At 41.1% G+C, this 13984-nt stretch overlaps 1 protein-coding gene across 1 annotated transcript in view; it reads right to left on the reverse strand.

Moving 5' to 3' along the window:
* Positions 1 to 13984, reverse strand: part of HCN1 (hyperpolarization activated cyclic nucleotide gated potassium channel 1) — a 649367-nt gene that overhangs the window by 142056 nt on the left and 493327 nt on the right. The gene's annotated exons all lie outside the window — the stretch shown is intronic.

Below are 13984 nucleotides of genomic sequence, written 5' to 3' on the forward strand. Positions count from 1 at the left end.
GTTTGCTTTGAATATTTCAAATTAATTATATAGCATTCTTGGTTTGTGGTGCTCAGATGTTGTAAAGATCCGCTTTAAAAGGTAAGTTTACCTTTGTACTAGGGGTGCACCAAATGGAAATGTTGGTGCTGAAACTGAAAATGAAGGATGCACTAGGCCGAAAACTGAAAATGACAATTTAAAAAAAAAAAAAATTATATATATATATATATATATATATATATATATATATATATATATATATATATATATATATATTTGTATTATATTCAACATTTAAATTAATATAATCAATTTAAATTAATATGAATTTATTGTTGGCAATTATAGAAACTTTTAATGCATATGTAAGTGCATACGTAAGTTGTGCCCGCAAATGTAAACGTGTTCTAATCCCACATGTGAGGTTTTGCCGTGATTGTTAGAGCGAGAACAATAATTCTAGCAAAAGACCCCTCTAACTCTAAACTGGTAACCGTTAAAAAAATGTAAACGTGGCCTATGGAGATTTTAAAGTACCGTAGTTTGTCACCATTCCACGAGCGTGCGCAATTTTAAAGCTAACATGTTAGGAATCTATTTACTCGGCGTAACATTATCTTTCAAAATATGCAAAAAAATTGGGCTAACTTTACTGTTTTTTTTTTTTTTTTAATTCATGGAAGTGTATTTTTTCCAAAAAAACTGCGCAAATACCGTGAGACAAAAATATTGCACCATATGACCACCATGTTATTCTCTAGGATCTGTATAATGTTTGGGGGTTCTAAGTAATTTTCTAGCAAAAAATACTGATTTTAACTTGTAAGCAACAAGTGTCAAAAATAGGCTTGGTCCAGAAGTGGTCAAGATGGATTTACATCCCGGATTTGTTATGAGACAAAGTTATTGATTTCGAATACATCTTTTTGTCTGTGACATCAAGCCAAGAATCTTAATTATAATAGAATAAACTAAGCAGTTAGCTCTTCTCACACCTGAGGAACATCAAAGGAAATTACTTTCTCATTTATGTTTCTTGGCAGAACATTGTTAACAAAGCGAATTACAACATATAAATGACTGCTTTGATATGTCTCTTGAGACAACAAAGTGAAGAGGATTTGTCATTCATATACTATAAAACATTAAGCCTAATTTTGTACTAGACATAGCACAAAATGCACAGCTGTAGAGCGACTTCTAAATTTGCATTTTTGCATTACATGTCAAAGATGTTCCTTCAATTGCACACGAGCAACTGAAAGGTGACAGGGTTTTGTCTACTGTCCAGTGCTGAAAGGTGATAGGGTTTGGTGAGAAAAGCTAATAGGCTATTGCCCACTGGCTGGTGTTAAAAGGTGAGAAGGTATTGTCCATTGGCCAATGCTGCTTTACAAAAAAAAAAAACAGTAGGGGTTCACTAAGATGGCTGTATGGTTTTACATATATTCTTTCTAGCAGTAAGTACACTGTATGCTAACATTTACATGCATACAGCTCAAATGTGGATGCAGGCAACTCCTGCCAGCTTGTATTATATATTGCCAACATGCACGAGGCTCTTGCCACCTAGTTTCCTAGGATGCAGGCAGGCTCATGCTGCCCCAGTATCTTAGGTTGCCAGAATGCAGGCGGACCTGATGCCTAGGGTTCCTGGTCGCTAGGACACAGGCGGCCCCTGCTAGATTGCTGGGAAGTAGATGGTTTCTGCTGCCTAGTGACCTAGGTTGCTAAGATGTAGTTGGTTCCTGATACTTAGCAAACTAGGTGGCTAGGATAAAGGCAACGTCTGCCACCTAGAATCCTAGGTTGCAAAGACGTAGGTGGTACTTGTCTAGCATCTTAGGTTGCTAGGACGCAGATAGTCCCTGTGCCTAGCTTCCTAGGCTTCTAAGAAGCAGGAAGTTCCTGCCCCTAGTGTCCTGGGTTGCTAGGATGCAGACAGACCCTGCCACCTAACATCCTGGTTATCCAGAACCAATAGGAGTACATTTATGCTAAATGCTGTAAAACACGTAAACATTAGCACATTTGTTTATCTGTATACAACATTCAATACAGTCCATACAAACAACCATAGATGCAGATGTTTCTATTTTTTTTAAAGCCTATTACGGAGCGACAGTTGTGTGCATGGGCCCATAACATTCAACTACTATGTCTGCGCCAAGTAACAAAATTCAGCTGCTGTATTAACCGCTTCAGCCCCGGAAGATTTTACCCCCTTTCGACCAGAGCACTTTTTGCGATTCGGCACTGCGTCGCTTTAACTGACAATTGTGCGGCCGTGCGAAGTTGCACCAAAACAAAATTGACGTCCTTTTTTTCCCACAAATAGGGCTTGCTTTTGGTGGTATTTGATCACCTCTGTGGTTTTTATTTTTTGTGCTCTAAACAAAAAAAGAGCGACAATTTCGAAAAAAAAAGCAATATTTTTTACTTTTGCTATAATGAATATCCCCAAAAAATATATAAAAAAAAACAATTTTTTTCCTCAGTTTAGGCAGATATGTATTCTTCTACATATTTTTGGTAAGAAAAAAAAAATAAGCGTATATTGATTGGTTTGCGCAAAAGTTACAGCGTCTACAGAATAGGGGATAGATTTATGGCATTTTTATAATTATTTTTCTTTTTTTATTAGTAATGGCAGTGATCTGTGATTTTTATCATGACTGCGACATTATGGCGGACACTTTTGACACTATTTTGGGACCATTGTCATTTATACAGCGATCAGTGCTATAAAAATGCACTGATTACTGTGTAAATGACACTGGCACAGAAGGGGTTAAACACTAGGGGGCAATCAAGGGGTTAAGTGTGTCCTAGGGATTGATTCTAACTGTGGGGGGATGGGCTACCACTGACACCAAGGACAGGGAGCAATAGCTCCCTGTCATGTCACTAGGCAGAACAGGGAAATGCCTTGTTTACATCTCCCCGTTCTGCCTCCCCGTGGCACGATCGTGGGACACCGGCAGACAGAGTCTGAGGGACCCGCAGTCACGGTCACGCTGTACTCGGCGCGCGGGCGCCCACTAGCCCCGCAAATTAAAGGGGACATACAGGTACGCCCAATTTGCCCACCGCTGCCATTGTGCTGACGTATATACAGTACTGTATGCGGTGGTCGGCAAGTGGTTAAAAGACCTGCTGATACTCTGTTTGATACTTATAAAGAATATAAGGCCCCTTTCACATGGGCTTTCCGATCAGGTCTGCCTGTCAGTTTTTTAGCCGGACCTGATCGGACCCTCCATACTCTATGGAGCGGCTGATGTCAGATGACTATGACATCACAGTGAACAGTGCACAGTGAGCGGAGGCAGACCTGTCATCTGCCTGCTCAGTAGGGATCAGCGGAGCGATCCCCCGCTGAGCCAAGCGGAGTCCGCCGGGCGGACCGCCTGTGTGAATGGACCCTTACAGTGCTAAAATAAATATGATCTTATAACAAAAGTGCTGTTCGAAAATACAGAGGTTTTTTTGAACAGCACATTAATATAAGAACATGTATGTTTGTGTTGTAATATTCTTTATAAGTACCATAGTATAACATAGAACCTTATTGAGATTCATTAAAAATATGCATTATGGATCAAAACACAGTGTATTGTGAGCCTGTATGCATGGGCCCTAAAGCACTGAACACCTTTGTTTTGATGCACTTGGGATGTATTTAGCTGATTTAAACTTAAAGTGTTGTTACCCCAACATTTAATATTTCTAATATCTGTCCTTGTTACCATGTACAAGTATGTTATTCTCTTTGAATTCATTTTCATGAAACTACTATTGATCCTGCCAGTCTCCCTGCTTTTCAAACTGACCATGTCAGGGATGGAAGCACATTCATCCCAGCGTGGTCAGTTTGCTTCTTTGCATTCTAAGCTCCATAAGGGCAGGGGCACAGTGAAAATTTTCAGCCCTATATAAATACTAGACATGTGCGGTTCGTTTCATTCCCAATTGCAAGTTGGAAACATTTTTCTTTATTCGGAAATTCGGATGTATCCAAATTACAATAGTAATGAATTTAAACGAATCTGAAATAATGAATTAAAATTTCGGACAAAATTCGAAAATTTGGAGAGAACAGCTGAACGGACTATAACGGTACCAGAAAGGACGATAACCAGCAGTTTATATAGTATTGTCTTTATTACAAAAATGTAAATCAAAGATAACATATTCATAAAACCACAAAAAACATTGGTTCAATACAGATATCATAGGCCAGGGGTCAGCAACCTTTTTTCACTTAAGGGCTGGATTCAATGTATGTGAATGCATGGAGGACTGCATTCACCTGCTAATAAATGAAGTTGGGGGGTTACAGAGGTGGCTGTGGATGGGGGGGTACAGTGGTGGCTATGGACTGGGGTACAGTGGTGCTTGTGGACTGGGGGGGTACAGTGGTGGCTGTGGACTGGGGGAGTACAGTGGTGGCTGTGGCCTGGGGGAGTACAGTGGTGGCTATGGATGGGGGGGTACAGTGGTGGCTATGGACGGGGGGGTACAGTGGTGGCTGTGTACTGGGGGGTACAGAGGTGGCTGTCTACTAGGGGTACAAAGGTGACTGTGGACAAGGGGGGGTACAGTGGTGGCTTTGGAGGGGGGGTACAGTGGTGGCTGTGGACTGGAGTACAGTGGTGGCTATGGATGGGGGGGTACAGTGGTGGCTTTGGACTGGGGGGTACAGAGGTGGCTGTGGACTGGGGGTTACAGAGGTGGCTGTGGACTGGGGGTTACAGAGGTGGCTGTGGACTGGGGGTTACAGAGGTGGCTGTGGACAGGGGGGTACAGAGGTGGCTGTGGACAGGGGGGTACAGAGGTGGCTGTGGACAGGGGGGTACAGAGGTAGCTGTCTACTAGGGGTACAGAGGTAGCTGTGGACGGGGGATACAGTGGTGGCTTTGAACGGGGGGGGTACAGTGGTGGCTGTGGACGGGGTCCAAACAATACTAAAGATGGCCCTGAATATTCCTACTATTAGTCACTGTGTTTTCATTCTGTTATCTGCAAAAGTGTCTGTTATTTGATAAAATTGCAGCTATATTACCTTATTAAGAGCGCCGATCGGCGCTCAGATTACTCGCTGCCTCTCCTCCTCATCTGACAATTCAGCAGGCCGGGCAGAGAATGACGTTAGTCAGGAGGGGAGGAGGAGAGAGGCGGCGAGTAATCTGAGCACCAAGTGGCGCTCTTAATATAGCTGCAGTTTTATCATATAACAGACACTTTTGCAGATAAATGGATGAAACATCCAATCACTTGTCCGCTGGCCGGATGCCCGTGAATTAATCATGGGCACTGACGGGCTGGAGATTTAGTGGTGGCAGACCGGGTGCGGCCTGCGGGTTGCTGACCCCTGCTATAGACAATCGAAAACTATAATATTGACTCTATTGCTACTGTGTCAAGAGGTCGACGCATTTCGCAAAAATTGCTTCTTCAGGACCTCAATGTCTTAACCACAAAATCGAGGTGGCATGTGTCTAAGGTGAACCAGTAAAGTGGAAAGAATGGTGTGCCATATGTCTTTTGGAAGTGATTTAGTATGTGATGCCGTTAAGTCATACAGGAAGATTACTACATAGTCTAAATATTTAATCATTAACGCATGAGGTCCAAGGCCCAGACTAAGTGATAACTGCAAGTATCAAGATATTCAGTTCCATAAAAGACAGCATGACCTAAATGATGATCAGCATAAGAACCACCGTCTGTACTCATATCTCAGGGATTAAAATCTCCAATATGTGCATATTTATGGAGGACAGCACAAGCAGACTTGTATCAGAGGCTATATAGTAACTTAATCTCAATATCAGAAATGTGTCTCCTCCTTTTGTAAGCTTTCCTTTTACCAGTCTCAGAAATGTGTCTGCATAGCACCATCCACCTCTTTATCTACTAGCTCACCTTAGACGCATGCCACTTCGATTTTGACACTGAGGTCCTGAAGAAGCAATTTTTGTGAAACACGTCGACCTCTTGACACAGTAACAATAGAGTCAATATTATAGTATCCGACTGGACTATAATATCTGTATTGAACCAATGTTTTTGTGGTTTTATGAGTAATATGTATAGATTTAAATGTTTGTAAAAAAGACAATACTATATAAACTGCTGGTTATCTGGTACCGTTATAGTAGGTTCAGTTGTTTTCTACCTATTTTCTAGTATAAAATAGGGATGAGATACCAATATAGCCCATAATTCCTTGTATCAAAATTCAAATTTGAATAGATTTTGAATCAAATTCGAATTTCCGAAGAGAGTAAAATAGAATAGGAAATAAAGGAATAGAATATAATAGAGTAAAACCCAACAGAATACAAAATAAAAAAATAAAAAAAATAGAATGGAAAAAAAAGGGATAGAAAAGAATAGAATAAAATAGAAAGAAAACTTCTGAAACTCGCATTTCGAAAAGAATGAATTTGAATAGAATAGGAAATAGAATATAAAAAAATGCAATAGAACAATAGAAAAGAATAGAATAGAAAGAATGTAACAATATAACCGGTTTCTGAAATTCAACTTTCAAATAGAATAAATTGAATTTGAATAGAATAGAAAAGAATATACTAGGAAAGAAAAGAATGGAATAGATAATAAAAAATAGAATAGAAAGACTATAACTATCTTCCAAAATTCGAATAGAACAAATTCGATTTCAAATGGAATTTGATTCAAATGTAATTCAAATGGAATTCTATTTAAATTCAAATGAAATTAGAAAAATATTTATCTATTCGAATAAACAAAACAAATTCTGAAAATGAATTAAATGAATTTAACTAAACAAATTTATGTAAATAACGAATTGAAAAACAAACAAATGTTTTCGTTCTGCACATGTCAAATACATTTAAAGCACTTTAATCTTCTGTAGGCCCAGTTTGCCATCCATTCCACAGTGATGTGTATATGAGGTTTTTAACATATTGTTGGTCATAAATATGTTTAAGCTTACATGGAATTTAGGAAGAAAATAGCATAAAAAACCAGTGTAAGGTGAGAAATTTGTTGGCATTAAGTGATTGACGTGTAACCACCGAGTTTGCCATGAGTGGCTGATGGATGGTGCGGGTTGTCAACAGAGTAGATCATTGAGTGGACCTGTCAAGGACCTCCTTTACTGATTGTGCTCTGTTTTATCGATTTCTTGCAAAGTTAGTGCAATTACAATTAAACATTGCATCAGAATGTCGATACTTTGTTTTTTATGAATTCTGGGGCAAAAGCATTTCATTGTTTTGTACTGGTTGTTTAGTCAGGGAATTGTTTTCTCTCTCTTGTTTTTTTTTTTTTTTTGTATATCAGTATATGTTTTAATACTGTAATGCAATAGTGGGCATCTTTTATTTTTAATTTTTATTTTATTGTGCTGCAGCTAGGATTAAAATGCCCTGTGAAACCTGACTGCTGCTCAACGCAAAATGCAGCATCCAGGTCCCCAACGGTCTGAAAACACCCCCTGCACGATGCTCCAATCAACAGCTCACTCCCTGCGCACTGTGCAGGTGGCAGGAGGGATTGCTGGAGACCGAGACCTGTACACTCTATGTTGAGTAACGGATCAGATTTCCAGAATGCTGCCAGCACAAGGAACTCTGTGACACAATAGTACAGTCAAAAAAAAAAAATAGACGTTTATGTAGCCTGCCTGCATTACGGTAATAAAAGACAAAGGGGTCAATTCACTAAGATACACAATAAAATGCAGTAAAATATTGCATGCGGTAAATCAGTTGTGAAAGTTTAATTCACTAAGAATTAGCGTTAAATAACAATTGAGGCATTTTTTTGATTCTGCGGTAACTACTGCATTTTCTCATGCGGTAATTTATCGCATGTGGTGGTGGTTAAAGTGATTGTAAGGGTTTGTTTTGTTTTTTTTTAATAACAAACATGTTATACTTACCTCCATTGTGCAGCTCGTTTTGCACAGAGTGGCCCTGAACCTGGTCTTCTGGGGTCCCTCGGCGGCTTTTGCGGCTCCTCCCCACATCAGATAACCCCCTAGGAAAAGCGCGCTCCAGGGGGGGTTACATGTGGGTGAGTTCCTGAGTCCAGCATTCGGCGTCCATAGAGGCTGTCACGGAACGCTTGAGTGCTTCCGTCAGTATACCACTTCCTTGTAGTCTGGATACAGATATCAGATATTCCAACCTCTCTGAGCACAAAGCAAGGCAACACTTGCTTGTTGCTAACATGGACTAACTTTATTTAGAATCAAAATTACAAGACTTTATATGCCATTGGAACCTCCTCTAACAATACAACTGTAACCTAATTAACATGAGCTAGTTTACTAAATCATTTACCCAGACTACGTGACTAAGTGACTACGTCTCCTAGCTCATTGACTATTCAACACACATTACCATAAACATCAACACAGGGTTAATTAGAACAAACAACAATGAGTTAAATACCCTTAGAACCTGTGAGACTAAACTCATTTACATTAAACACATTATAGCTGACATCAGACAGGTGAGTGGAGTTGATGACATTAGCATCTTCTCACAGTATGAGTCCCAACAGTATAACTCAGTCACTATTGCTACTATGGCAAATACAGGGTCCCCAGAGTCTGTGTGTCCTGGGGGACAAGGACCCGAAGCCAAAGTAACAACACCTCAAGGGTACCCCAAATGCCAGGGCCCATAATCTGTAGGCAAGAGGCTCACATTCAGGCCCCTCCACAAGCCTCTATCCCAGGTGAGTCTGTCACAGAGGCCGAATGCAGAACTCGGCCCGACCCCCTGGCGCCCGCGTCATTGGATTTGATCGACAGCAGCGGGAGACAATGGCTGCGCTGCTATCAATCTATCCAATCAAGAGCAGAGAACCCCGGGCAGAAAGACAGCGCATCCCCGTGGGTCAAGTTCCAGGGCTCAGGTTAAACGGGGGTGCTGGGGGGCCGGTCACTGCCAGGTTTTTTTTCACCTGGATGCATTAAGGTGAAAAAGCACAAACAAACCCTTTAAGGATTGTTGAAGGTCATTTCTTTATAACATTTTACGGTATAACATGTTTATTTTTCTTTTGCAAAAAAAATTTTTTTACTCTAACTTTTTTTTTTACAGTAATCTGTATTTTGAGGCATTACAGTGCCTTTTTCATGTGGATCTGTTGCCTGAAAATAGCTGTTAAGCTGTGTTGCGCTCCTTTACTAAATCCATCATGCCATATATTCATTAAAAAAAAAAATTTTGTAAATGTATGGCTTACTAGAGTTACTCTTTACTAGAATGTTTTTGGTCCAGTTCTGTGCTGCTGCCTATGTTTATATTGTGGAAACTAAAGAAAACTTGATTTTCTTTTTTTATCATTTTTTTGGAACATTTTTATTTGTTTTTCATATTCCTATGCAATTTTAACTTGTTGTAATGGTGTATATAACCAAAAGTATTACAGTAGCCACTTCAAAAGGTCACTTCTAGCTGGAGTAATCATCATGGTTGACATACTATATTGTTGCACTTTTGTAAACAATGTTTACTTTAAAAAAAAATGTCCTTGATGCTAAATTTCAGCCGATGTTTGCATTTAATTTGCACTGCAAGTTATGCCTGATTAATTAAAAAATCACAACAAAAAAAACTAGGCTGTATAATGCCACATATTTGTGTGTCCACTGCTGGTGGAATAGGGTCAACTTTCTGGGGGTGGAATTAGACTCCTCTTTGAGGGTAGTATTGCACACCTTCCTGTGGGTGTCGGTGGGTGGAATTAGCCCCCTTTCTGTGGGTCTTCTCTGGGTTGAGGCTCTCAGTGGGTGTAATGCCCCTTTCTGAGGGTTTGAATAGTCCCCTCTTTCTGGTACCGCACTGGTTACCGCCACCAAACGGGTGGTGTTAAATATGGTACCTTTTCTTAGTTCCTGTTTTGTTTGTGAGTTGGACTTAACAGATTACCACACCATTTTTTGTGATATCTACCGACAAACTTTTTTTTTTCGTTGTTTACCTCAAAATAGTTTTTTTTTTTAAATAAGTTGGACCGAATGCAATAATTTATGCAAATTAGTAATAAGAAAACCTTACCGCATGCGGTAAAGCTCCGTGAATTGACCCCAAAGTTTCAATTGAGTTTTAATAAATGCTTTGAATTTTTTTTTTTAAATATGGCGCCGAGACTGCAGGGAGCCGAGATACACATACCTGAGTGTTCTCGGCTTTTTTCGGCGCCGCTCACAGTCACGCCCAGTCCCGCCCTATGATGGACATAACACAGGTCCAGGGGCGGGACTGGGCGCGACGGCGGCGCCGAAAAAAGCCGAGAACACTCAGGTATGTGTATCTCGGCTCCCTGCAGTCTTGGCGCCATATTTAAATCTGCCCACGGCTGTGTATGTCGGCGGCGACCGCGGCAATTGCCGCGATCGCTCCGATGACACAGAAATCGGCGGGGATCGTCCTATAACACGCACCCACGATTTTCCCCTGATTTTCAGGGGAAAAAAGTGCGTGTTATATGCCGATAAATACGGTATTTATATTGAGAAGTCCTAACAGCAAGGCACAACCACTGAGATAACTACATTTTAGGAAGCAGAACCTGCACAAGTAATAAGAAATGTGGCTGCTTTCCCAGGTACACATAGAAGTCTAAATTATATAAGTGGATGTAAACCCGATTCATGAAATTTGACCTAAGCACATACATATCTGTAGTGTTTTCTTATCTCTCTCCAAAGCTTTAAGTCCTGTGTGTTTCTGTTGTTTCGTTCTTCTGTTAACAGCATAATAACTTCTGACAAGTTCTCCAAGACGGGAGATAAAAGCAGCCTGAAAAAGTGTCTCATCGGAGGTTGCTATACAGATAAGCAGAGAGCTTGTCCTGTCACAGCACAGCTCTGAAAGTATCTTTGTTGTTCTGCCTATATCTGTGTGTGTGTGTGTGTGTGGGGGGGGGGTGCCTTTCCTCCAATCAGCTGAATCCTAGTGTATGCCAAGAATCCACTCCTACTGCAGAATGAGTAAGTGAAAACTCTAACCCGATGTAAGAATTCTAAAGAATATAGCAAGCTGAAGACAGCAGATATACATGTGAAATGTATGTAGGGAGATTTGTTTCATCTCTGTTTATCATCTGGGGCTGTTCACTTCACTGGGTATATGTGAGGATTTACATTCACTTTAAGCTGCCTATACATGGAACAAATTTCAGACAGTTCTTTATTAACCGCCACAATTCGGAGCCCCGTAGGCCACCTCCCACCCAACATCCCTCAACTGAAATATCAAAAGGAGTCGGAAGAAAAATTGTCATCCAAAAAGCTCCTGCATCCAATCAGATGCAGCCACTATCTGGGGATCTTAACAGCAGTTGGGACTGGTTGAAAAAATACAATAGCCACAGTGGGAGATTCATCCATCCATGCTGTGTAGAAGACAATTGTTAATCAGTCTCTGTCCAGGGCCAATCATCACAGGTAATCAATCGCTCCATAAGTGATCGAATGCTAGCGCTCACAATAAGCTTCAGGAGCAGTTAGCTCTCCTACTGCTTTTAATGGGGGTGCTGCTCACAGCTAACCACCAGGAACCCCTTGTTGTTTCTCCTTCATGTAACTGGTAACAAACTCATTTGCAAGTGTGAAAGGGGCCTAAAGCTTTTGTGGCTGGATGGTCGGAGGGGCACTAAAACAGCGGCTCAACCACCTATTTTTTCAGCCAGTGTAAACAAGGCCTTACAAACAAGATTTCGAAAGACATCACAAAATTGATAACATTGTTTACAATAAGCTGATCATGTTCACATGTAAAAGACAGACTACTCTGGTGTCCCATTTTTAATATGGCATGCCGAGTTTGAATTTCCTGTGCTCTTTCAGCTTATAATAAACCATCTGCTTCTAAAATTAAGCATCCCATTGGCCTCACATCTAACAGTCATGTTATCCATCTTATCTGACGTTTTGGATGTTTGCCACAGTTTTGTGTACTTTCACCAAGCTTTAACAACCTTGAAAGAACACTGTCAGAAAGACAGCTGCTGAGGACACACTGCATACTTCACTAACCATTAAAACACGTAATAAATGCCATTTAGAAATCGGCATCACGCATTTACACACATACCTGAACAGACGATCAATAGAAGGAAAACCAATATTAGGTATTTCGTTGATGTATATTCTATGAAATAAAAACTCATACCATCTAACTAGCTACCAATGTTATATAATAAACTAGACACACTTTATTAGGTACACCTTGCTAGTTCTGGGTTGGACCCTTTTTTGCCTTCAGAACTGCCTTAGTTCTTCGTGGCATAGATTCAACAAGTTGTTGGAAACATTCTTCAGAGATTTTGGTCCATAGTGACATGATAACATATCACAGTTGCTGCAGTTTTGTTGGCTGCACATCCATGATGTGAATCTCCCATTCCACCACATCCCAAAGGTGCTCTATTGGATTGAGATCTGGTGACTGTGGAGGCCATTGGAGTACAGTGACCTCATTGTCATGTTCAAGAAACCAGTGGTGAGATGATTGGATCTTTGTGACATGGTGCATTATCCTGCTGGAAGGAGCCATCAGAAGATGGGGACACTGTAGTCATAAAGGGATGGACATGGTCAGCAACAATACTCAGGTAGTCCGTGGTGTTTAAACAATGCTCAATTGGTACTAAGGGGCCCAAAGTGTGCCAAGAAAATATCCCCCACACCATTACACCAACCACCAGCCTGAACCGTTGATACAAGACAGAATAGATCCATGCTTTTATGTTGCTTGCACCAAATTCTGACCCTACTATCTGAATGTCGCAGCTGAAATCGACTTTTCAGACCAAGCAATGTTTTTCCAATGTATTACTGCCCAATTTTGGTGAGCGTGTGCGAATTGTAGACTCAGATTCCTGTTCTTAGCTGACAGGAGAGGAACCTAGTGTGGTCTGCTGCTGCTGTAGCCCATCTGCTTTAAGGGTCGATGTTTTGTGCATTCAGAGATGTTATTCTGCATACCTTGATTGTAACAAGTGGTTATTTGCGTTACTGTTGCCTATCATCTCAAACCAGTCTGCCCATTCTCCTCTATCAACAACAAGGCATTTTGCTCCACACAACTGCTACTCACTGGATATATTTTCTCTTTTTCGGACCCTTCTCTGTAAACCCTAGAGATGGTTGTACGTGAAAACCCCAGAAGATCAGCAGTTTTTGAAATACTCAGACCAGCCTGTCTGGCACCAACAACCATGCCACATTCAAAGTCACTGAAATCCCCTTTCTTCCCCATGATGCTCTCTGATGCTTGGTTTGAATATTAGCAAGTGGTCTTCACCACGTCTAGATGCCTAAATGCATTGAGTTGCTGCGATGTGATTGGCTGATTAGCAAATTGTGTTACCAAGCAATTAAACAGGTGTACCTAAAGTGGCCGTTGAGTGTGATACCACTTCAGTTACATTGTGTGTTTTTTACATCAGTGTTATATAACATATCATGGAAAGATCTTGTTTACATGTAAAAAGGTGAACAAGTTGCTTAACCGGTTGCGGACCAGCCGCTGCAGTTTTACTGCAAGAGGTTGGCTCTGCTGCACAAAATCACATTAATGTACGTGATCTCGCGAGGTCCGGATAGCTGGCGCGCAGGCCTGCTGCAAGCTCAGTGAGTCCGACCGCGGGTCATTGAGTCCGCGGGGGTACTCACGGAGAGGAAGAACGGGGAAATGCTGATGTAAACAAGCATTTCCCTGTTCTGCCTAGTGACAGGACACTGATCACAGCTCCCTGTAGTCGGGAGCGGTGATCAGTGTCATGTCACACATAGTCCCCCCCACAATTAGAATCACTCCCTAGGACACACTTAACCACTTAACCCCTGCAGCGCCGCCTCCTGGTTAACCCCTTCACTGCCAGTCACATTTACACAGTAATCAGTGCATTTTTAATCGCACTAATAGCTGTATAAATGACAATGATCCCAAAATAGCGCCAAAAGTGTCCGATGTGTCCGCCA

The sequence above is a fragment of the Aquarana catesbeiana genome, linkage group LG01, assembly GCF_042186555.1.
Source record: "Aquarana catesbeiana isolate 2022-GZ linkage group LG01, ASM4218655v1, whole genome shotgun sequence".
NCBI classification, from domain to species: Eukaryota; Metazoa; Chordata; class Amphibia; order Anura; family Ranidae; genus Aquarana; species Aquarana catesbeiana.